Below are 24,935 nucleotides of genomic sequence, written 5' to 3' on the forward strand. Positions count from 1 at the left end.
CTCAGAATTCTGCTTGTAAAAGACAGAGGTCTTTGCTCAGTGAGCCATAATGACAGCAGATCCAAGAAGCCTCGTAAGCGGTTACACAGGTTGAAGCAGCGTGGCTCAGTGGAAAGAGCACTGGCTTTGGAGTCAGAGGTCTTGGGTTCGAATCCCGGCTCGGCCACTTGTCAGCTGTGTGACTTTGGGCAAGTCACTTAACTTCTCGGTGCCTCAGTTACCTCATCTGTAAAATGGGGATTAAGACTGTGAGCCCCACGTGGGACAACCCGATTCCCCTGTGTCTACCCCAGCGCTTAGAACAGTGCTCGGCACATAGTAAGCACTTAACAAATGCCAACATTATTATTATTATTACAGGTATCGTTCACACAAGATTTTTACAAACCTTGTAAAAACCAGGTTAGTATAATGGGAACAGCTTTTATTGCTTTAACTCTGTTGTGCTTCTAAGCGCATGCACAGATTGGTATGCCTCATTGGAAATCCAGAGCTCTGTGATTGTTTTGTCTGGAGCGCTATAATTTGCCTTTCTTAGGTACTCTATAAACTACTCCCTGGAGGGTCGCTTCGCAACCTTATCCTTGCTTTCCTGTTGTTAGCTTGACTAAACCAACTGAGTCTCCGTAGTGAAAGGTGATATTTGTTTTTTAGTTAAGCATAAATCTCCTATTTAATTTTATATTAGACAGGGACTCAACTTGAGAAAACGAGAACATTATGAAGTTCAATGTACTTTCTAAATATGGCCAAATTACATAACCCATACAGTATCCAAAATGATATTCACATGCCTGTTTAACAGCCAAGAAATTCAACTGTGCCCTGATGGAGAGCAGTGATTAAGATATGGCCTTCCGTGACATTTGGTTAATGTTGGTTCACTTGTATGTTCAATCAATCAGTGGTATTTATTGAGCACTTCTCATGTGCAGAATACAGTACAACAGAGTTCAACCGGAACATCTTTAAAAATGCAACTCTAAGTGAAACAGCGTTAAATTAATCCAGTTTTTCAGGAGAAGCTCCATGGCATAGTAGATAAAGCACAAGCCTAGGAGTCAGAAGGTCATGGGTTCTAATCCCAGCTCCGCCATTTGTCAGATGTGTCACTTTGGGCAAGTCACTTAATTTCTCTGTGCCTCAGTTACATCATCTGTAAAATGGGGATTAAGACTGTGAACCCCACGTGGGGCAACCTGATCATCTAGTATCTCTCCCCCCCGCCCAATGCTTAGGACTGTGTTTTGCACATAGTAAGCGCTTACCAAATACCATCATTATTATTACCTCATCTGTAAAATGGAGATTAAGACTGTGAGCCTCACGTGGGACAGGGACTGTGTCCAACACGATTTGCTGTATCCACCACAGCACTTAGTACAGGGCCTGGCACATAGTAAATGCTTAAATACCACAATTATTAGAATTGTTTTTCCAGGGGACTTGATATAATAGGGAAGGGTTAAATTCCAGGGAAACTGTATAGGCATAATTTTCTTCCAATTATCCTACTTCTTGGTCTAACTTGTAGCTCTAGTGTAGGTTCCCAGTTCATGGGGGGATTGGGAGTTATGGCCCCTTGACCAGTGTAATCTGGACTTCCAGTTTTGTTCATCCCAGGCCTCTGGAAACACCCGAAGGTTTGCAGTCAGAGCCCAAAAGGTCCCCAAATAGAGGTTTCCTGGTCTGTCAGCTGTATAAATCCTGTCTCCTCCTGGACCTCAATCCCTCTTTTCATGTCCAATCAGTCTGCCTCTTCACTCCAAATGAAAAGTTGACCCTATGAGCATTAGCAAACATAGAAGTAGGGTCAGCTGGTGCTAGTCTTCTGTCCACTCAGAGAAAGCACTTCATGTTTTCCATTAAATTGTGTCGATTGACCTTTTGTAGTCACACAAAGTGGCAGTATACACTGAACACTAGACCTGCTATTGTCGGCTATTGTTTCCAGTGGCCGGAATAAGACCTAAAGTGACACTAAAATCTACTCTGCTGGTTTCGTACCCAAACTCATGATTTTCTTACTGCTAAGCGCTCCGTTCTTCTCTCATTGTTGCATTGTGCTCCTTAGTCTGAACAGTACAATCACAGGTAAGGCTACTGGTATGCTGAAGCAGGATCATTGCCTGGCGTCTGTTACAAAATAGTTACATAGTTACCTTACTAGCACATGGTACCCATACAGTACTGTGTAGCAAGTGAATATTGGGTGTTTTAAGGTGATTTTCCCTTAATCAGTCATTCAGTGACATAAGTAAGGAGTAACAGTGGGTTTTTAATATCTCTGCCTGGATCATTACCTTAAATTGTAAACTCTTTAGGTGGGGTCCTGTCCTATTGCACTTTGCACAAATAAATACTTAATAAATACTGTTGATTTAAAAAAAAAAAAAGCCCTGGGTCAGGGGACTCAAGCATCCATTCCCTATGCCTTCTATCTTATTTTCTCTCTCCTACAATCCATTTCTTCCTCATTTTTAAATTTTAAACATCTAAAGCCCTTCCTCAACCCCATCCGCACTACACTGGCTTTTTTCTTTGGAAGTGTATAGCTATTTGACTGTTTTCAAGAATGTGCTCTAAATCCTGTTAAATTTTAGTTTATACTCCAATCTCCAATCCATCCTTCACCCCCAGTTAAAGAGGGCAGGTGGATAGGTAAAATTCCAAGAAAAGTTTTGTCATGGTTAAGGAGTGGGAAGAAAGGGAACAACTCACCCTAGGGAGGTGTTCTAAATTGAGGACTCAATTGAAAATAGTGGGTGGAAGAAATAATTTTCTGAGGGATGTAGCTCAAAATGGAGGTGACTAATTTGAGAGGGCTTTACAGGCATGAGACAGGTGGAAGTTTTGTGGATTTTTTTAAATGGTATTAAAGTTTTTACTACATGCCAGACACTGTTCCAAGTGCTGGGGTAGATACAAAGTAATCAGGTTGGAATCAGTTCCTGTCCCACATGGGGCCCACAGTCTTAGTCCCCATTTTCCAGATGAGGTAACTGAGGCACAGAGAAAGGAAATGACTTGACCAAAGTCACACAGCAGACAAATGGCAGAACTGGGATTAGAACCCAGGTCCATCTGATTCCCAGACCCATCCTCTATCCACTAGGCCACACTGTTTCTCTTGATTTGGGGAAAGAGTTGATTGTGGGGAGAGAAATTTGGAATAGAGTCCCTTAAGTAGGGACCTTATCGAGAGGCGATATGGAGGCTGTGGAGAATTATCCCAGTGAAGGCCTACCTCACCCTGCTGTTGTGTAGTGGATATGCTTGAAACTTGAGTCAAAAGGACCTGGGTTCTAATCCCGGCTTCTTCACTTGTCTGCTGCGTGACCTTGGGGAAGTCATTTAAATTCTCTGTGCCTCAGTTACCTCATCTGGAAAATGGCAGTTAAGATTGTAGGCCCCATGTGGACACAAATTGTGTCCAACCTGATTAACTTGTATCTACCCCAGTGTTTGAGTGGCTGATAGATAATAAGCACTTAAATGCCATTAAAAAAAAATTAACCAAAAAAAACTGGAGTTTAGATACCAATTCCATTGGGATTGAGAGCTGCTCCAGTGGCAGGAAAACCTCAGTTTGGTTTTTGTGGAAAGAGCTTGTTCCTGCCCATTCTCAGTCCCTCCCATTGAAACTCTTCCTCATCAGCTGAAGAATTCAAGTAAAATGCATTGCCAGGTAAATAGGGATGTTTCTAGGGTGAAGGAAACTTCTCTGAGACAATAGGGGACACGGTGAGCATAGAAAGAAAGATTAGAGAAGCAGCATGGCCTAGTGGATAGACCACTGACCTGGGAGTCAGAAGGACTGCGTTTGAATCCCAGTTCCATCACTTGTCTTTGTGACCTTGGGCAAGTGACTTCACTTCTGTACCTTGGTTACCTCATTTGTAAAACTGGCGTTAAGACTGAGCCCCACATGGGACATGGACTATGTCCAAACTGATTAGCTTGTATCTACCCCAGCACTTAGTACAGTGCCTGATGCATATTTATATATTTATGTATATTAATGGCTGTCTGCTCCTCTGGACCGTGAGCTCATTATGGGCAGGGACTGTGTCAGTTTGTTATACTCTCCCAAGTGCCTGGTCCAGTGCTTTGCACTCAGTAAGCACTCAGTAAATATGATTGAATGAGTGAACATAGTAAGCACTTAAATACCATAAAAATGAAGAAGAAATGGCTATTGGCAAAGAGTGTGGAATACCAGCAGAGGACCTTACTTGAGTCAGGGGAATGTACTGGTCTTGGGAGACTGTTGTGGGAGAATGTGTGTTCTAAGACATTTGTCCTAAGAGAGAGTGCATATTTGGGAACATGGTGTTTATGTTTCAAGGGCAGGGTCCCAGATTCTTTCCTCTTGCTCCTGTACACATGCCAAGTCCTTTAAAAGTATCTGTGTGAACCACCATAGTTTGTTTTGTAGCTCTTGATTTAAAAACAAACACAAAAGTCCAGGACCTCATCTTCTTCAAATGCTGGTGAGTCATTTCCGACCCATAGCGACTCCGTGGACACACCCTCTTGAGAATGTCCCGTTTTCTGCCATAACATCTTTCCGGTACGTGTATCCATAGAGTTTCCTTGGTAAAGGTACGGAAGTGGTTTACCATTGCTTTCTTCCACGCAGCAGACACCTGAGTCTCTGTTGTTGTCCCTGATCAATGTTGTTATCACTTGATCGTTGGCCTTTGACCCTTTCCCATGCTGATGCTGCCCAGCACAGGTGAATTGACTTTGATGCTTCTGCTTAGACCTTTCCGTTATGGGTAGGCCTGTGTGGCCTAGTTCTAAACTTCATCAGCATACACAAACTAACCTGCCACGATAAGGTGTCAATTCATAGGAGGAACTCAAACTTGGTAAAAATGTTTATACTGGAAAAAGTGTCATTTTGGTTTCAGACCATTTATATATAGACACACGATATTTTAAAATACTTAACATGACAAATTTTTGTGGTATTCACTGTGTACAGTGGTCTGCAAATTTCGTTTGACAGTTCTTCTCTATTAGAGTTAACTTTCCTCTAACACAGAGCGGATGATGACAAAGGAGAGTGATGATATGGACAGCAAGAAGCAACTACCGTTGGCTTTATTAATAATGATAATAGTAATGTTAAGCGCTTACTATATGCCAAGCACCGTTCTAAGCACAGGGGTAGATACAAGATGGACCACGGGCTGCTGCCGTCGATCTGAGTGGGATGTGTTTCCCCAAATACCAGCGTTTTGATAGCAGTAGGGGACTCTTCCTCCATTTCCCTCAGCGATGCCTTCCAGTGGAGGTTTAGTTTTGTTTCAGCTGCTGCAGCCTGACTTTCAGATCTGAGACTTTGTGCAAGTGTGCTGTAACTCTTGAGAGATGAACCCATGACTGTCATAGGAGGTAGGGGCTTACAATACCGCTAAGACAGGAGTGGTGGTTAACAGCCTCAGCCCAGTATGGGCTGTTGTGCCAAACACAACAATCAATCATGGGTGTTTATTGAGCTCTTAATGTGCAGAGCACTGTATTAAGCTCTTGGGTGAGTTCGGTGCAACAGTGTTGGTAAAGACATTCCCTGCCCACAAGGAGCTCACAGTCTAGCAGGGGAGACAGGCATTAAAATAAATTATGGAGAGAGGAAATGGCAGAGAGTGAGGTTATGAATATAACTGCTGTGGGGCCGAGGGCGGGGCGAATATCAAGTGCTTACAAGGGACAGATCCAAGCTTGTTGTGGGCAGGCAATGTGTCCCCTTAATGTTGCATTGTACTCTCCCAAGCGGTTAGTACAGTGGTCTGAACTCAATAAGCTCTTAATAGGATTGAATGAATGAATAAATCCAACTGCAGAGGGGCAGGCCAGTAGGAAAAATGAGGGCTTAGTTAAGGGAATGCGTCTTGGAGCAGATGATTTTTAGGAGGGCTTTGAAGGCGGGTAGAGTTGTGGTCTGACAGGTATGAAGGGGAGGAAGTTCCAAGCCACAGGGTGGATGTGAGCAAGGGGTCGGTGACGGGATAGACGCGATTGAGGTGCAGTGAGTAGGTTGGTGTTAGAGAAGGGAAATGTGTGGGTTTGACTGTAGGAGATCAACAAGGTAAGGTAAGAGGGGAGGAACTGATTGAGTGTTTTAAAGCCTGTAGTAAGGAGTTTCTATTTGATGTGGAAGTGGATGGGCAGCTATGGAGTATTTTGAGGAGTGGAGAGATATGGACTGAATTTTTTTTTCTAGAAAAATGATCCAGGCATTGACTGATCCCTTTTTCTGATTTTGTCTTTGCTTAGAGAAGGATGCATTTGTGTTGCATGTGGTCCTAGTTTTTCAACAAAATATGACTTCTCTTGTGAAGGCACCATGCTGAACCTTTCTCCTCTACAGCAATGACCACAATTCAAAAGTAAACAAAGAATGTGGGGAAAATAAGGATGCCATCAATTTGCCAGTTGAGAAAGGCCTAGGCATGAAGCCAACAAGGAGTGTTAGGAGAGAACATGGTGACACAAACAGCACTATAGTTTCAAAACGCATCTCATCCCTACAGTTTATTCCGGCAAATGACTCTTCATCATAGTGCTTTCAAATTTCCCACTTGTGACTTATCCCTTAATGATGAGACCCCAAGCATTGGCCGAGTCATTTTAATCAGCCTTGGTATTTTTTTGGGTCAAGACCTCTCATTATTTTGTCACTGAGTTTTCTTCTCTTTTCGTACTCTGCCGCTTCCTGCCCCATGATTCGCACTTTGAAGAGCTCAGGGGCTCTTGTATTCTGCCTTGGCCTTGTTGAAATAATCAGCCTGTGACAGTCACATTCATAAACCACTGGCTTTCATCAAGGAGCATGTCAGTGTTCCCAGCACCTCACTGGTCTCCAGGCTTTCAGCGTCCAAATTTAATACCGACTTCTTTCAGTACTCCCCCTCTCCCCCTTGTATTTTGGGCGGTGAAAAAGTCATCTCTAGAAATCCAGTTCAGTTGCTTTTGTATTAAGTACTTTTGTGGCCCTGGCATGGGCTGAGTTGAAGAAGAATGAGGCAAGAATGTTCATTCTCATGAAAAGAAATCAGAGAGGAAATAGTTTTCACTCTGTTAAAAGACCCCTGTGGGTAACATTCCCTATTGTGTTCTAAAAAAATAATTCTTCTGGCTATGAAATGACATCTGTATATTGGACTAGTGGAATATGTTTAACATTAATTATTGGGTACTTTGCTCCAACTAATATTATCTTGGTTTATAATTATCTGGCATCTCTAAACTCGTCAAAGATTCTTGTTCTCTGATGGGATCAGAATGTTATTGGGTTTTCTTGGTAGAGGCTCATTATCACTTTGCCTTTTGAGCTTTTATCTTTCTTGGCTTAATCTGCCCCCTTTTCTTCCTCCCCACCACCTTTTGAAGTGAGTGTTTTTGTTCCATTGTGCATTAATACAATGCACAACCCTGTAAAACATTTCAGGAGTTTAAGCAGAAACTATTGAGAATACAGGTTTTGCCCATTAGTATGTTCACCAACTCCTTGTCTCTCTTAAAAATGTCAACTATAGACATAGAAAACTAACTTCATTTGTAATAATTCTTCATGAATAGACCGCATTGTTCCAAAAAGATAAGGAACTTCAAAAAGGAAGTTCAAAAAGTTTTTTTTTTTCTTCCCTCTTCCCCTCCCTACCCCACCTCCCTGAGACCTGTTTTTGTGACCTCCTGAGATGGGATAATTTTTTTTTTTAATCTAGATACCCAGGATTCTGAAATGGTTAGCTGGTCTCTGAAGCGATTTTCTCTCCCATCTATTAACTTTAATCCTCATTTATTCCTACCCTCCACCCACTTTCTCTCACCTATCTGATCCCTCGCACTGCTCCACTGAGGTGAGAGTGCATTAGTTCATCACTGTTTATTAATCTCAACTGTCATTTTTCTCTTGGAGTTTTCTTTAAATATCATTCTGTTCTTTCAAGTCACCGATAATAATGTTGGTATTTGTTAAGCACTTACTATGTGCCGAACACTGTTCTAAGCGCTGGGGTTGATACAGGCTAATCAGGTTGTCCCACACGGGGCTCACAATTAATCCCCATTTTACAGATGAGGTAAGTGAGGCACAGAGAAGTGAAGTGACTTGCCCACAGTCACACAGCTGACAAGTGGCGGAGCTGGAATTCGAACCCATGACCTCTGACTCCCAAGCCCGGGCTCTTTCCACTGAGCTATGCTGCTTCTCACCGATGTATGTTCTATGTGCCACGTCATTTTTGCATCGTTCTATCTCAGGTTATTTTTTTAAAGTTTTATATGGAAAAATCTCAAGGGCAGAGATCACGTCTACGAACTCTGTTGCAGCGTACTCTTCCCAGTACTCAGTACAGTGCTCAAAAGAATCCCATTGGCTGATGTAAACGTCACTTGCATAGGAAATACTTCAAGTAGTTAAGATGGTTTTATAGGGACTGTTAAGGAGGAAGAGAGGCTGTTGGTTTAGGACTAGGAAGCAGAGCCAAGGATGAAGAGGCCTGAGGACAATCAGGTGGCAAGTGGAGGCTAGGAAGGGCTACAGTGGTAATGAGCAGAGGACCCTGGTAAAGCCTAGTGTGAAATAAAGACTTTGGGCCTTGTCCAGGCTTAAGTGAGCCTCACAGTTGTGAGCTTCCCCCTTATATATGTGTGTATGTGTGTGTCACCCACACATATTCTCTCTCTCTCTCCCGCTTCCTCCCTCCGTTCCTTCCCTTTCAGGGCAGACCCATGAGTGTTCAGTGCATTCACACATGCATGTTGCCCTGGTGAGATGCCTCAAGCTGCTATCCCTCCCTATTCCATGGTCCCCATATTGGGGGGTGGGGGGTGGGCGGGGCGGGGGGGTGCTGTTCAAAGCTCCGTACTGAGCCTTCTGGATGATAATCTTTACTGAAGGCAAGTTAGATAGGAGTCAAACTCAGTAAAAGCTGAAAACCTGATTTGTCCCAAGGTAAAACCAAGATGGCACTTGATTCCCTTGACAAAGCCCATCCTCCTCTTGCCCTCTAGCCCCACCTCCGCTCTTCTCATTGCTAACAGTTTCTCCCATCCCTTTCAGGGCAGGGCCAGGAGAATATGGTGCATTCACACATGCCTGTTGTCCTGGAGAGACTTGGGTAAGTCACTTCACTTCTCTGTGCCTCAATTACCTCCTCTGGAAAATGGGGATTGAGCTTCTGGGCCCCATGTGGGACAGGGACTGCATTCAACCTGCTTTGGTTGTATCCACCCAAGCGCTTAGTATAAAGCCTGCCACTAGTAAGCACTTTACAAATTCCATAATAAAAATAATAAAGCTTGTGCTGTGACTTTTTTGGAAGGCTGAATCAGACTTAGGTCTGCAGCCCAACAAGCACTTCCTAAGGGTCCCCTCACCCAGGGCTCTTAGAGCTGCTCAGAGATGGAGTTTGCCTTCAATATCTTTGCGCGAGCCAACTTTTAAAAAATTTATTTTTTTAAATGGTACTTGTTATGCACTCACTGTGTGTCCGTCACTGTACTAAGTGCTGGGGTAGATATATTCAGGTTGGATACGGTCCCTGTCCCACACAGGCCTCATAGTCTTAAATCGGAAGGAGGAGGAGTTAATCCCGTATTACAGATGAGGTAACTGAGGCACAGAGCAGTTAAGCGATTTGGCCAAGGTGACACAGCAGACAAGTGGCCACAGTAGAACCCTGTGGAGAGGGTGGAGTGGATGGGAAAGGATATGATTAATGGGCAGAGCAGTTTGGAGAGTGGAGCCTTATTAGGTTTGGGCAGCTGAAGCAGAAGAGTTCCAGGAATCGTATACAATTATATGCAATGAGGCAGCTGTTGAATAAAGTGTATATAAAGTCTTCAGGCTCTTCAAAAGTGTGGCTTTTAACTAAAAGCCCCATGCTAATTGATTTTTCTTCTAAACTAGCTCTTTATATTAAACAGTCGTTGTATATTGCTTTTTAAGATAGTGTGAAGAAAGATTGTTTTCTTCCCTGGAGGTGTTTATAACCTAGATGTTAGCTCAGGCAAACATAGAGATGTTGAAAGGAGATGGAGGATTTGGGGAGAGTGGAGAATTAAGATTTTTTATCCTATCTCTACTACTCCTTTAGCCTAAGGCAACCACAGCGGGACTTGGATGGAATTTCCGGAAACAGAATTCTGCTGCTGCTTTATTCCTCTAATTGAAGCTTAGCCAGCCTCAGGTTAAAATCTACTTTTTCCGTTCTGCAAGTCAGAAGCCGAGCTAGCAACCCGGTAGGGTCTTACACCTAGTTAATCACTCTGTCCAAGCCTGAAGAACCAAGCAGTGTCTTGGATCGAATTGCCCGAATTGGTTAGATTTTGTAGTGCCTTTCTTTCAGAGAGTCAGATTTGGGGCAAATTGTCACTTGCCCAGGAAACTAGATCAGAGTGTGAATTACATTTATTTTCTTTCCAGTATATCTCCTGAAGTTGATATTTATCCATTTTTGCAAGACTGGCTTCTGGAACTACCCATTATCGCTTCCAAAGTATGAGGATTCCTCTGAAGTACTCACCTTTCATAGCTGCCAAAGACTAGATGGGTTTCCATCCCTGTTCCGCTTTCTTGCTACAACTACAATTTGGTTTGCATTCTGCTCAGTAGCCAGTCATTCTGAAGCATTGACTGAGTGTCTGCTATATGCAGAGCACTAAACTGTGTACTTAGAGGACCGAAGAGTTTGAAATTAGAATTAATCAGTCATATTGAGCACTTACTGTGTCCAGAGCACTGTAATAAGTGCTTGGGAATTTAGCTCATTGTGGGCAGGGAATGTCTGTTGTAATATTGTACTCCCCCAAGCGCTTAGTGCTTCGTACTAAGTAAGTGCTCAATAAATATAGCTGAATGAATGGATGGATGATCTCTGCCCTCAAGGAGCTTATAGTGTTTTGTCTTGTGCTGTTAAGTCATCTCTGACTCCTAGCGACTCCATGGATACCTCTCTCCCAGAATGTCCCACTTTCATCCGCAATCGTTCTGGTAGTATATCCATAGAGTTTTCTTGGTCAGAATACGGAAGTGGTTTCCCATTGCCTTCTTCTGTGCAGTAAACTTAAGTCTCCGCTCTCAACTCTCCCATGCTGCTGCTGCCCAGCACAGGTGAGTTTTGACTTTTAGCAAACTGCCTTCCACTCACTAGCCACTGACAAAGCAAGGAATGGGTATGCCTCAGCTTGGGGTCTCCCTCCCATAGCTGAGACTGATAGAGTACTGAAAACTCTTCAGATGTGATCCTGAGAGGGGACTTAGAGTGTAACGGAGGAGGTAGACACTTAAATTACAGATAGAGGGAATAATAGAATACACAGGATATCTTCTTAAATGCTACAGACCTTGTGGTAATTTAAGGATTTAGGTGACACAGAAGAGCTGGGTGTCAGTTGAATGTAAAATGGGGAGAGCAGTGATTTCATGAGGAAGATCTTCTGAATCAGGAGCACTGATTGATCAGTGGTTGTCAAGTATGAAGAAGGGTGGTGTGGGGGAGAGAGAGAGGGCTGAAAACAAAACACACTGAGTAGGTGAGACTGAGAAGAACAAAGATTGTGGACTGGGGTGAAGTGGGGGAGAAAAGGGTGGGAGAGTCAGAAGGAGCTTTCGAGCCAATGGTTTAGTAGTTTCTGCTTGGTGGGAAATGGGTAACCATTGAAGGTTCTTGAGGAGTGGGGAGACATGCAGAATAGTGCTGAAGAAAAGTGGTTTGGACAAGAGAGTCAAGTCTGGAAGGGAGAGATATTTACATATCAACTTCCTCAGCTGGAACTTAGAAACCTAGCAAGTCACCAAATGCCAGTGTAGGGTTTTCTGGTTTGTTTTTTTAGTGGTGTTTGTTAAAAGCTATGTGTCAGACCCTGTACTAAGTGCTGGGGTAAATACAAGATAATCAAGTTGGACACAGACCTTGTCCCATGTAGGGCTCACAGTCGTTATACCCTTGCAGATGAGGTAACTGAGGTACAGAGAAGTTAAGTGACTTGCCCAAGGTCACACAGCAGACGAGGGGTGAAGCCAGGATTAGAACCCAGGTCCTTCTGACTCCCAGGCTCGTACTCTTTCCACAGAGCCATGCTGCTTCCCATCCACCTGCAACCCTTCTAGTGATGGTCACTTTCAGCAAACAGCATCCTCTCTCTGGTCAGTAAGTTCCCGAAACCACTTGCCCAGGTATTGTTTACAGGTTTTTGTGATTGTAGTGCCCTTTAAGCTATGGCCCGGTGTTTGTGGCCGGCAGGATGTATCCCCTTTAGGCCCCTAAGGAATTTAGTACAGAACTCCCTTTGGAACTTAGGAAACACAAACTTGTCTTTTGAGAGCCTTGTTCCCATACACAGAATTTTCTCCTAATAATAGGGTGACTTCGTCACTGCTTGGAAAAACTCATTCTACCCCATTATATCAATGCCTTAGGTTCATCCAGAAGAGAAAAACAAACCAGTCCCTAAGGAGAGGCCAGGCTTGTTTCATCTCATATGACAGCATTTGAAAATTATTTTTTACTTCTTTCTTTTAAAGAAACCAGGACGTTTTGCCTCCTTGAAAAAGCATTTTTAGCACCAGGACTGTTTCAATGCGTAATGATTTGGTTTGATCACTTTTCTTCCTGTTTTTTCAATTTTAACTTTCGTTACGTTGCTCTTTGAAGAGTTATGTAGGCTTGGTGTGCATCCTTCTCTTTATGATTGGGTCTCCAGAAGCGGAAGATAGACCTGAGTTAATTCAAATGATTCGCAAGTATCTCTAGACTGTAAGCTTGTTGTGAACAGGGAACATGTTTTCCAACTCTGCTATATTGTACTGTCACAAGCGCTTAGTACAGCTCAATGAGCACAGAAAGTCAATAAATACAATTGCTTGTACCATCCCTTCAAGATGGAACCAATTATGAGCATTTTTCATTCTTGTTTGTCTATTGACACAGTGGAAACAAATTTCTCCAGGAATCCAAAAATGAATTATTGACCCTGGCTTATTGGGCTGTGCATATACTAAGCGCTCAGTAAATAGGACTGAATGAATGAATTTTGCACTTGAGACATGCATGCAAATGTGCACACACACGCATAGTGAAACTCCCCTCCCAACTTGAAAGATTAATAAGGTGTGAGCGTATCTATTTGTGGGTGGAATGGTGGGCAGGATCTTGTCACTCTGTAAATTATTCATGTTTCCCTTAGAGTCTTAGAAGTGGTGTAGGCGGCTACAGAATACTTTTTGCTTACTAATGTGAAGCTGTTCATTTGGAAAAAAAAAATTGCCCCAGAATCCACATTCCTTTAGAGGTGGACATTTAAAAAAAAAAAAAGTTACCTTTCCTCCATCTGAGTCAAGAGAGTATTTTCAGTGGAGAAGCCCTTCTTATTTTTGATTAGATGGTTTCTACACTGGTTAAAACTTGTCTGCTGTGTAACCTTTGGCAAGTCACTTAACACTTCTCTGGGCCTCAGTTACCACATCTGTAAAATGGGGATTGTCTGTGAGCCCCACGTGGGACATGGACTGCGTGTAACCTGATTAGCTTCTGTCTACCCCAAAACTTAATACAGTGCATAGCATTTAGTGTTCTAACAAATAAATAAACAATGAGAAGCAGCTTGGCCTAGTGGCAAGAGCATGGGTTTGGGAGTCAGAGGTCGTGGGTTCTAATCCCGGCTCCGCCACTTGTCAGCTATATGACCTTGGGCAAGTCACCTCGCTTCTCTTGGCCTCAGTTACCTCATCTGTAAAATGGGGACTGAGAATGTGATCCCCATGTGGGACAACCTGATTACCTTGTATCTACTGCAGCGCTTAGAACAGTGCTTGGCACATAGTAAGTGCTTAACAAATACCATCATCATCATCCCATTTAAAAAAACATTTGGATGTCCTGTGACCCTTTGATTTTATTCATTTATTTTTTTATCCCCATGGGATTTCTGTGAGGTTGTGATAAAGCCCTAGGATGACTACACTTGTTTAGTATACTTGCTGTTACTGGCTTTAGAGTCTGGAGAAAAAGAGGAAATATGGTCTTGTTGCTTTTTTTGTAATAATTCAGACACATAATAATGTTGGTATTTGTTAAGCGCTTACTACGTGCAGAGCACTGTTCTAAGTGCTGGGGGTAGATACAGGGTCATCAGGTTGTCCCACTTGAGGTTTACAGTCTTAATCCCCATTTTACAGAATAGGTAACAGAGGCACAGAGAAGTTAAGTGACTTGCCCACAGTCACACAGCTGACAAGTGGCAGAGCCGAGATTCTAACCTGTGACCTCTGACTCCCAAGCCCGGGCTCTTTCCACTGAACCACGCTGCTTCACATCACCTCTAAGAGGTTTTCACCAAGTCCTCATTTCCTCTTTTCCCACTTCCTTCTATGTCACCCTAGAACTTGGATTTGCACCCTTTATTCACCCCACCCTCAGCCCCATGACACTTAGGAACGTATCTGGAATGTATATTAAATGTCTGTTTCCCCTCTAAACTGTAAGCTCATTGTTGGCATGTAAACTGTACCAACTCTTTTACATTTACTCTCCTGAGCACCTAGTACAGTGCTCTGCACACAGAAAAAAATCAAAACAATTGCTTGATTGGTATCTTTCCAGAAATTCTACAGAGACCATATTATGTAGGGACTTCAATCATCCTTTCAGACAATAGTGTTCTTGTTATGAAACTCACCCACAATAGGCCAGCTTCTTGTTGAATCTGATAGTGTGAAACAACTCTGATTTTGAGGTCCTGGCGGGGAGAGAACTACAGAATGTATCGAATACCCTCAGCAGAATTTCCATGTAAATTCACGTTTGTTGGGGAGCGATTTTTTTTTTAATTGAACCATTGATCACAACCCTGATGCTTTTGGTGCTGACTTCAACGTTTGGTGAGTCCAGTCAATTAATATTTCTTGCGTCTACTTAAGCTCCTGAAGAGAGTACAATAGAATTATTCATTCATTCAATAGTATTTATTGAGCGCTTACTATGTGCAGAGCACTGTACTAAGCACTTGGAATGTGCAAGTCGGCAACAAATAGAGACAGTCCCTGCCCTTTGACGGGCTTACAGTCTAATCGGGGGAGACAGGCAGACAAGAACAGTGGCAATAAATAGAGTCAAGGGAAAGAACATCTCATAAGAACAATGGCAACTAAATAGAATCAGGGTGATGTACATCTCATTAAACAAAATAAACAAAATAAATAGGGTGATAAAGATAATATACAGTTGAGTGGAGGAGTACAGTGCTGAGGGGGTGGGACAGGAGAGGGAAAGTGGGGAGAAGAGAGTTTACCTGTGGAGAGGTGGGGGGGGTAGAGGGAGCAGAGGGAAAAAGGGGGGAGCTCAGTCTGGGAAGGCCTCTTGGAGGAGGTGAGCTTTAAGTAGGGATTTGAAGAGGGGAAGAGAATTAGATTGTCAGAGGTGAGGAGGGAGGGCGTTTCAGGACCGCAGAAGGACGTGGCTCGGGGGTCGACGGCGGGATAGGCGAGACCGAGGGACGGTGAGGAGGTGGGCGGCGGAGGAGCGGAGCGTGCGAGGTGGGCAGTGGAAAGAGAAAAGGGAGGAGAGGTAGGAATGGGCAAGGTGATGTAGAGCCTTGAAGCTTAGAGTGAGGAGTTTTTGTTTTGAGCAGAGGTTGATAGGCAACCACTGGAGGTTTTTAAGAAGGGGAGTGACAGGCCCAGATCGTTTCTGCAGGAAGATGAGCCAGGCAGCGGAGTGAAGAATAGACCGGAGCGGGGCGAGAGAGGAGGAAGGGAGGTCAGAGAGAAGGCTGACACAGTAGTCTAGCCGGGATATAACGAGAGCCCGTAGCAGTAAGGTAGCCATTTGGGTGGAGAGGAAAAGGCGGATCTTGGCGATATCGTAAAGGTGAGACCGGCAGGTCTCGGTAACGGCTCGATGTGTGGGGTGAACGAGAGAAACGAGTCAAAGGTGACATCGAGGTTGCGGGCCTGAGAGACGGGAAGGATGGTCATACCATCCACGGTGATAGGGAAGTCTGGGAGAGGACCGGGCTTGGGAGGGAAGATGAGGAGCTCAGTCTTGCTCATGTTGAGTTTTAGGTGGCGGGCACACATCCAGGTGGAGAGGTCCTGGAGGCAGGAGGAGATGCGAGCCTGAAAGGATGGGGAGAGGACAGGGGCAGAGATGTAGACCTGCGTGTCATCTGCATAGAGATGGTAGTCAAAGCCGTGAGAGCGAATGAGTTCACCAAGGGAGTGAGTGTAAATGGACAGAAGAGAGCCAAGAACCGACCCTTGAGGAACTCCAACAGTTAAAGGATGGGAGGGGGAGGAGGCACCTGCGAAGGAGACTGAGAATGACCAGCCAGAGAGATAAGAGGACAACCAGGAGAGGGTGGAGTCCGTGAAGCCAAGGTGAGATAAGGTGGAGGAGGAGGGGATGGTCGACAATGTCAAAGGCAGCTGAGAGGTCAAGGAGGATTAGAATGGAGTAGGAGCCATTGGATTTGGCAAGAAAGGAGGTCATGGGTGACCTTAGAGAGAGCAGTCTCGAAAGAGTGGAGGGGACAGAAGCAGGATTGGAGAGGGTCCAGGAGAGAATGGGAGTTAAGGAATTCAACCTTTCATTCATTGTCATATTTATTGAGTGCTTACTGCGTGCAGAGCGCTTACTAAGTACTTGGGAGAGTACAATACAGCATTTCCTGTCCACAATGAGCTTACAGTCTAGAGAGCTGTAAGACCTGGCCCTTGGTCTCAAGGAATTTACAATTTAGAGGTCGAGAGAGAATCTAAAGTACAGGGAGGAAGGAGTAGGACAAGGGTGTGTATGTGTGTAAGCTAAAGTTTAATAGGGTATGTAAGATCTGTAACATAAATGCTGTGGGAAGTTGAGTGCTTAGTTGCACAACAGTGGTAGTTGAAAAGCTCTCCTGGAAGAGATGTGATGTCAGATGGATTATTAAAATAGGGAGAGCTTTGGTCTGATGAAGTTGATGGGAAAGGGTTTTAAGCCTAAGGGAGGACATGCGCAAGAGCTTCATAGTATTAAGAGTTGTATCTGGGATGCGCTTATTATGGGCCGGGGTATTTACATTGCAATCAGATCAGATGCAGCCCCTGTCCCACATGGGGATACAGTCTAAGGAGGAGGGAGGATGGATATTTAATCCCTGTTTTGCACACAAGGAAACTGAGGTGCCGAGAAATTAAGTGGTCTGACCAAGATCACTCAGCTAGTACGTGGTGGAGCTGGGATTAGGACCCAGGTCTTCTGATTGCCTGTCCTGTGCTCTCTCCAACAGGACACAGTTAGTAGGTTAGCTTGAGAGGATCAAAGTGCTAACTGGGGGATAGTGGAAGAAGAGAGTGATAAGTAGGAGGGAGAATGCTGAGCGGATACCTTAGAGCCAGTGGTCAGAACTTTTGGCTTGTTATTGTGGAGAAGAATGGGTAACCATTATGGGTAACCATTTTAAAGTTTTTGAGGGAGAGGAGTTGTGTGAAGAATGTCATTTTAGAAAGCTGACCTGGGCTAAAGAGTGTAGTATGGGCTGGAGTGACCGAAAAGGTGATCAAGCCATAATATGGCAAGTGCCCAGGCCAGGTTGGTGGCTCTAGGCTGGAGAGGAAGGAATGGATCCTTGAAATTTTGAGAACAAACTGATAGAATTTGTTGACAGATTGACTGTGGGGATTAAAAGAGTGGGAGGATTCAAGAGAATTGCTAAAGTTGTGGGGTTGAGTTGGAGAGGATGGTGGTGGTGTAAACTCTGATGGGAGAGTGAGGTGGAGGACAGGATTTGTGAAAGATGATGATGAGTTGAATTTTGGATATATAGTGCCGGTATGATACACATCTAGAGACGCTACGGAGTTAGGAGGAAATTCAGGGCTTCTGAGGAGAGAGGACAGGGCTGACAAAGTAGATTTGGGAGTCAGCCGTAAAGAGGGGTTAGTTGAGGCCGTGCCAGTGCATAAGTTTCCCAAGAGAATGGATGTAAAGTGAGAAGGGACCCCGATCAGAGTCTTGGGAGAGACCTATAATGAGAGGGTGGGAGACAAAGGAAGGACTGGCAAATGATATCGATCAGCCAGACAAATCAGTGGTGTTTATTGAGCACTTACTGAGTGCCCAGCTGACTGGGTAAACACAATCTTTTCCCACAAAGAGCTAAGACTACAAGCTGAGAGGGATCGATCCGTCTGAAAGGTAAGAGGAAAACCAGGAGCGGACAGTGGCAGTAACCCCAAGGTTAGATAGTGTTTCCAGAGAGTGGAGCGGTCCACACCGTCGAAGCAGCGAGGTCTAATGGATAGAGCACAGGCTCGGGATTCAGAAAGTCATGGGTTCTAATTCCGGCTCCGCCACTTGCTGGCTGTGTGACCTTAGGTGGGTCACTTTGCTTCTCTGTGCCTCAGTTATCTCATTTGTAAAATGGGGATTGAGACTGTGAGTCCCATGTGGGACAAGGGCTGTATCCAACCTGATTAACTTTTATCTATCCCAGCACTTAAAACAGTGAAGCCCGGCATATAATAAGTGCTTAACAAGTATGCCACATCCTGCCACCATAAAGGCCCTGGTGTCAAGAGGGCGTGGTGGAGTGAGGGAGCTGTTTTGTTGGAACTAGGTGTCCCCTCAGTCAGACTACTCCTAATGGCCTTTCCTGCCACTCCTCCCTTGCACACATCCTGGTAACTGCTTCCCCAGGGCCCAAGATACTGCCTACTGAACTGGCTTGGTTTTCTTTTCTCTTCATCTTTGTTCCCCTCAGTTTTGAGAGAACTGAACTGAACCTCTGCAGGGCTTTTCACAGGTGGTTGGCCTGTGGCTCAGACAGAGAAAGAAAGGAGTGGGGCTGGGGCAAGGGGGAGAGAAAAGAGTTCCTCAGTAGTAAAGGGCGCCTCGAAGAGCCGTTTGTTTTGAAAAGCCTTCTCCATCATGGGATTCCCACCCTCCCATCCCCAGCACCCTTCATCCCAAGGGCTCAGTCACCTGACTGCCTCCCTTAATGAGAACAGTCCAGCAGTCCTTACCACTTTCCCCCTGCTGCTAGTTTCCCTTCCCCTATCCTATTTGAAAACACTTGCCTCTCACAGACCTCTCTTCAGGAATACCCTTCCCGCTCACTCTAAACATCTCTCCCAGGGTACCAGGTGGAAATCTCCCCTCAGACATTTTTCCCCCAAGGCAATCATGATCCCTTTAGAGCAGATAATTGTGTAAGGCAAAGCCTGGCCTTGTGGAAAGAGCGGGGGCCTTGGAGGCAGAGGACCTGGGTTCTTATCCCGGTCCTGCCGTTTGCTTGCTGTGACCTTGGTCAAGTCGCTTAACTTTCCTGTGCCCCAGTATCCTTATCGTAAAATGGGTCTTCAGTACCTATTCTCCCTCCCCCTTAGACTGTATGGGATTGGGATGAGGACTGTAACTTGTCTTATCTTGTCTACCTCTCTGCTTAGTACAGTACTTGGCATATGGTAAGAGCTTAACAAATGCCACAGTTATTATTACTGTTATGATCATGGATTTTTGTTTTCCTCCAGCCCCCTTTTGAGGTTTTTTTTTTTATACATGGTATTTAAGCACTTACTATGTGCTAAGCACTGTTTTAAGCACTGGGAAGATACAAACTAATCAGGTTGAACACAGTCCCTGTCACACATGGAGCTCACAGTCTTTATCCCCATTTTAGAGAAGCACAGTGGCTTAGTAGAAAGAGCCCAGGCTTGGGAATCAGAGGACTTGGGTTCTAATCCCACCTCTGCCACTTGTCTGCTGTGTGACCTTGGGCAAATCACTTAAATTCTCTGTGCCTCAGTTACCTCCTTTCCTCTCCACCCAAACGGCTACCTTACTGCTACGGGCTCTCGTTATATCCCGGCTAGACTACTGTGTCAGCCTTCTCTCTGACCTCCCTTCCTCCTCTCTCGCCCCACTCCAGTCTATTCTTCACTCCGCTGCCCGGCTCATCTTCCTGCAGAAACGATCTGGGCTGTCACTCCCCTTCTTAAACAACTCCAGTGGTTGCCTATCGACCTCCGCTCCAAACAAAAACTCCTCACTCTAGGCTTCAAGGCTCTACATCACCTTGCCCCTTCCTACCTCTCCTCCCTGCTCTCTTTCTACCGCCCACCTCCTCACCGTCCCTCGGTCTCGCCTATCCCGCCGTCGACCCCCGGGCCACGTCCTCCCACGGTCCCGGAACGCCCTCCCTCCTCACCTCTGCCAAACTCATTCTCTTCCCCTCTTCAAAACCCTACTTAAAACTCACCTCCTCCAAGAGGCCTTCCCAGACTGAGCTTCTCTTCTCCCTCTACTCCCTCTACCACCCCCCTTCACCTCTCCGCAGCTTAACCCTCTTTTCCCCCATTTCCCTCTGCTCCTCCCCCTCTCCCTTCCCATCCCCTCAGCACTGTACTCGTCCGCTCAACTGTATATATTTTCATTACCGTATTTATTTTGTTAATGAAATGTACATCGCCTCGATTCTATTTAGTTGCCATTGTTTTTACGAGATGTTCTTCCCCTCGACTGTATTTATTGCCATCGTTCTCGTCTGTCCGTCTCCCCCGATTAGACCGTAAGCCCGTCAAACGGCAGGGACTGTCTCTATCTGTTGCCGACTTGTTCATTCCAAGCGCTTAGTACAGTGCTCTGCACATAGTAAGCGCTCAATAAATACTATTGAATTGAATGAATAGAATGGGGATTAAAAGTGTGAGCCCCATGTGGGACACCCTGATTACCCTGTATCTACCTCAGTGCCTGGAACAGTGCTTGGCACAAAGTAAGTGTTTAACAAACACCATAATCATTATTGTTTTTGTTGTTGTTATTTTACAGATGAGGTAACCGAGGCAAAGAGAAGTTAAGTGACTTGCCCACGGTCACCCAGCAAACAAGTGGTGAAGCCAGGATTAGAATACAGGTCTTCTAACTCCCAAGCCTCTGCTCTTTCCATTAAGCCACACTACTTCATGCATCTTGGTAGCCTGGAATACCCACCCCCAGCCTCTCCCCAAACCCAAACTAGCCAGGGACATCAACTCCCGACCAACAGACATCCTACCTTGAGTGGTCCCTTTTGAGTGGTCACATTACCTCCTTCTGTCCATATTCTTGAACCTTTTCCCACCCCCATTAATTTAAAACAGGTCATAGTTAAATGACCTGTCAATTAAGGTAAACATTTCAGTAAATTTGGAATTGTTAAGACTAGACATAGAATAGGGTGTTTGGTTTTTAAAAAAAATTATTACCCCATAACCACATCCTGGCTGGCCTAATGCAACCTATTCCTATTTTTAACTATCCAAAGGCAGTGTTTAAATAAAGAACCAGAGCCTTGAAAACACAGAAACCTCTTAATAGAGATGAGAAACTGGTTTCCAAATAACTTTTTCTGAGCATACTATTTTCCTTGAATGTTAAATGTGGAACAAATTCTGAACTTGGGTCGAAGGAGCTCCCATTAAGAGCTTTGTGGAATGTTTTTTGTTTATAAATCACACACAAATAGGACATGCTGATGTGTCACCAAGTATCTCTAACATTTCTAAAGTAACCCCTGAATTTAGGTGTGGTATTTGAGAGAGAGTTATCTACTTCAGCCAGTGCCTGGTGATTCAGGGACTGATTATCCAGTTTGTGAATCAACCAAGCCCCTTCCTCTTTCTAAATTTGGACTTGTGGCTGCCTCATTTCTTATTCCCATTGCCACCTCCACCAAAGTTTGATGGGGGAAAGAGGACGAAACTGAATAAAGCAAAGGTTTGGGGGGCCATTCGAGGATTTTATTGCCTTTAGGTGAATACATAGCCACCATAAAAGGATGGATACACACATATACACACACACACATACCCATCCTGCCATATTTAAATATACAGCCGGCCTGTGGCAGAACTGAGATTAGAATGCAGGCCTTCTGATTCCCCGGCCCGTGCTCTTTCCAGTAGGCCACACTTCTCTTCACTTCTGCCCAGTGGGACTCGGTGTATATCAGCAGTGCACGTTTCTAAGACCATCAGTGATTGTGATATTTGTTAAATAATGATGATGGCATTTGTTAAGCACTTACTATGTGCCAAGCACTGTTCTAAGTGCTGGGGGGGATACAAGGTAATCAGGTTGTCCCACATGGGGCTCACAGTCTTAATCCCCATTTTACAGATGAGGTAACTGAGGCCCAGAGAAGTTAAGTGACTTGCCCAAAGTCACACAGCTGACAAGTGGAGGATCCGGGATTAGAACTCATGACTTCTGACTCTGAAGCCCTTGCTCTTTCCATTGAGCCATGCTGCTTTTCCAAGTACTCACTATGTGAGAAGCAGCCTGGCTCAGTGGAAAGAGCACGGGCTTTGGAGTCAGAGGTCGTGGGTTTGAATCCCGGCTCGGCCACTTGTCAGCTGTGTGACTTTGGGCAAGTCACTTGACTTCTCGGTGCCTCAGTTAGCTCAGCTCGTCTGTAAAATGGGGATTAAGACTGTGAGCCGCACGTGGGACAACCTGATTCCCCTGTGTCTACCCCAGTGCTTAGAACAGTGCTCGGCACATAGTAAGCGCTTAACAAATACCAACAAAAAAAAAAAAGCACTGTACTAAGGGCTGGGGTAGATAAAAGATCATCAGGTCTGATGCGGGGCTCACAGTCTAAGTAGGAAGGAGAACAGTTGTTGAATCCCCATTTTGCAGATGAGGAAACTGAGGCATGGAGAAGTGAAGTGATTTGCCCAAAGTTTCACAGCAGGCAGCTTAAATCTTCATTTTAGGTAAGTGAGGGCTTCATGTTATTCTGCCATGCTTCCTCATTTGATAGATTCTGCTGAGGCAGACAGTTGAACTCCAGATGTCTCTTTTTTCAATTGTTATGCCATTAAAGCACTCTTATAATTTTTTTATGCATTTTAAGCAGAACAAAATAAATCACAGGAAGGTTAGGCAGGTATCAGGCTTCTCAACTGGCTGAATATACACCAAGGCATGCTGGAAGGGACGGAATGGTCATTTCCCCTGGTCCCAGATTTTCTCAACTCCTTTTCCATCCCTCCCCTGCCCCTGCCTAAATTGTCCAGCAGTGGCAGCCTCATGGACCTGTTGCCAGGGAGAACCGGGTTTTGGAGTTTGTTTCATTTATGACACTTTTTGGCAAATATACTCAACATCATAATTATAATTATGGTATTTTGTAAGCGCTTACTATGTGTAAGCACTGGGTAGATACAAGATAATCCTCTATATCTGAAAGTCACAACCTCCCCAGCGCCAAAGGAAGAGGGAGGAGGCCCAGACCCCAGAGGGGGAAGGCTGGACCTTGTGACTGCTGTCTTGGCCTTAGCCCACCTTGCTCCCAGGGGGCCAGGTGGTCACCCCAGCAGTGGCGAATGGGGCTTTGGGCAGAGAGAGGCCCGGCACACTACCTTCTGGACCCTAGAACTCAGGGGAGGTGTGGGTGAGGTGATAAAGTGTGGCAATTGATGGGCAAGTAGAAATAACAATGGGCACTTTGCTGATAATCCCTGTTCCTGCAATAGAACACAGCCAAAGGATAAAAGTTAGGAGCCACAAGATGAAATGTAAGTGGTTCAAATGCTTGGTGTCTGAGTGTCAGTGCTCCTGGATGGAAAAGTCATTCATTCATTCACTTGTAATAATAATAATAATAATAATGTTGGTATTTGTTAAGCGCTTACTATGTGCAGAACACTGTTCTAAACACTGGGGTAGTTACAGGATAATCAGGTTGTCCCACGTGAGGCTCACAGTCTTAATCCCCATTTTACAGATGAGGTCACTGAGGCCCAGAGAAGTGAAGTGACTTGCCCACAGTCACACAGCTGACAAGTGGCAGAGCTGATATTCAAACCCATAACCTCTGACTCCCAAGCCCGGGCTTTTTCCACTGGGCCACACTGCTTCTCTAGTTATTGAGTGCTTACTGTGTGCACAGCACTGTACTAAGTGCTTGGGCGAGTACAGGAGAACAATAAACAGAGACATTCCTTGCCTCCAACAAGCTTACAGTCTAGAGGGGAGAGACAGACCTCCGGTCAAATAAATAAATGACAGTGTCCAAGAGCGAGAGGCAGTGGCAGCCAGATCCAGGCCAGGTCCCAGATTTGCCCCTTACTGTGGGATTCTGGTTGAGAGGTCTGGTCAACCAGCTTGCTCACTGGTCCAAATTCAGGTAGCCGTTCAGAAAGAACTCTGCTTCCTTTTGCCTCTTTTCTAATGGGGGTGTAGAGAGGAGCATACTTCTTCTTTGCATTTTAGTTTGCACTTTATTGTCTCTCTCTTCAAGCTCCTCCTGGTCAGTGGTGCTAATTGCTGCTGATTCATCTACTGTTCCCTTGCCTTGAAAACCAGGAGGTGATTGAACACCGCATTTTAGCTGGATTAGAGCTAAGAGTGAAATTTCTGGAAACCTTGAGGCCGTGGGAAAAAAGAATGATTTTTTTTTTTTAGAGAATTTTGAGGAAATTTGAAATATGAGCAATACTTCATTTTCTTAGGTCTAAATACTTTTGGATCTTCAAGACTATAGAATTGTTTGACCTCGTACCCAACTGTAATTTGGGTTCCCTATATTCTTAAATTACGAAAGCTGTAATTACAATAAATTGGAGCATGCTATCTTGCAGCGTGCCCTAGTGCATAGAACACGGGCTTGGGAGTCAGAAGGACCTGGGATCTAATCCTGACTCTGCCACTTATCTGCTGTGTGACCTTGGACAAGTCACTTAATTTTCTGTGCTTCACTTCCCTCATTTGTAAAATGAGGGTTACGACGGTGGGCCCCATGTGGGACAGGGACTGTGTCCAACCTGATTTGCTTGTATCCATCCCAGCACTTTGTGCAGTGCTTGGCACATAAGTGTTTAACAAATACCACAATTATTATTATTTCTCCCCATGGGGACTCCCTGAGCCAGCCCTATACACCTTGGCAACCAC

General features: G+C 44.8%; 1 protein-coding gene across 4 annotated transcripts in view; it reads left to right on the top strand.

Annotated features, from left to right (window-relative positions):
• Positions 1-24,935, top strand: part of NAA60 (N-alpha-acetyltransferase 60, NatF catalytic subunit) — a 59,731-nt gene that overhangs the window by 13,935 nt on the left and 20,861 nt on the right. Inside the window, exon 1 of one of the 4 annotated variants that reach the window (XM_039910956.1) lies at positions 9,114-9,134. The exons of 2 other annotated variants lie outside the window; for them this stretch is intronic. The gene's annotated coding sequence lies outside the window, so the exon portion shown is untranslated. Of the gene's footprint in view, positions 1-9,113; positions 9,135-20,891; positions 20,911-24,935 lie in introns of those variants that run through there. One more of the 4 variants, XM_029054147.2, reaches the window with a different exon arrangement.

This window comes from Ornithorhynchus anatinus, chromosome 2 (assembly GCF_004115215.2).
Source record: "Ornithorhynchus anatinus isolate Pmale09 chromosome 2, mOrnAna1.pri.v4, whole genome shotgun sequence".
NCBI classification, from domain to species: domain Eukaryota; kingdom Metazoa; phylum Chordata; class Mammalia; order Monotremata; family Ornithorhynchidae; genus Ornithorhynchus; species Ornithorhynchus anatinus.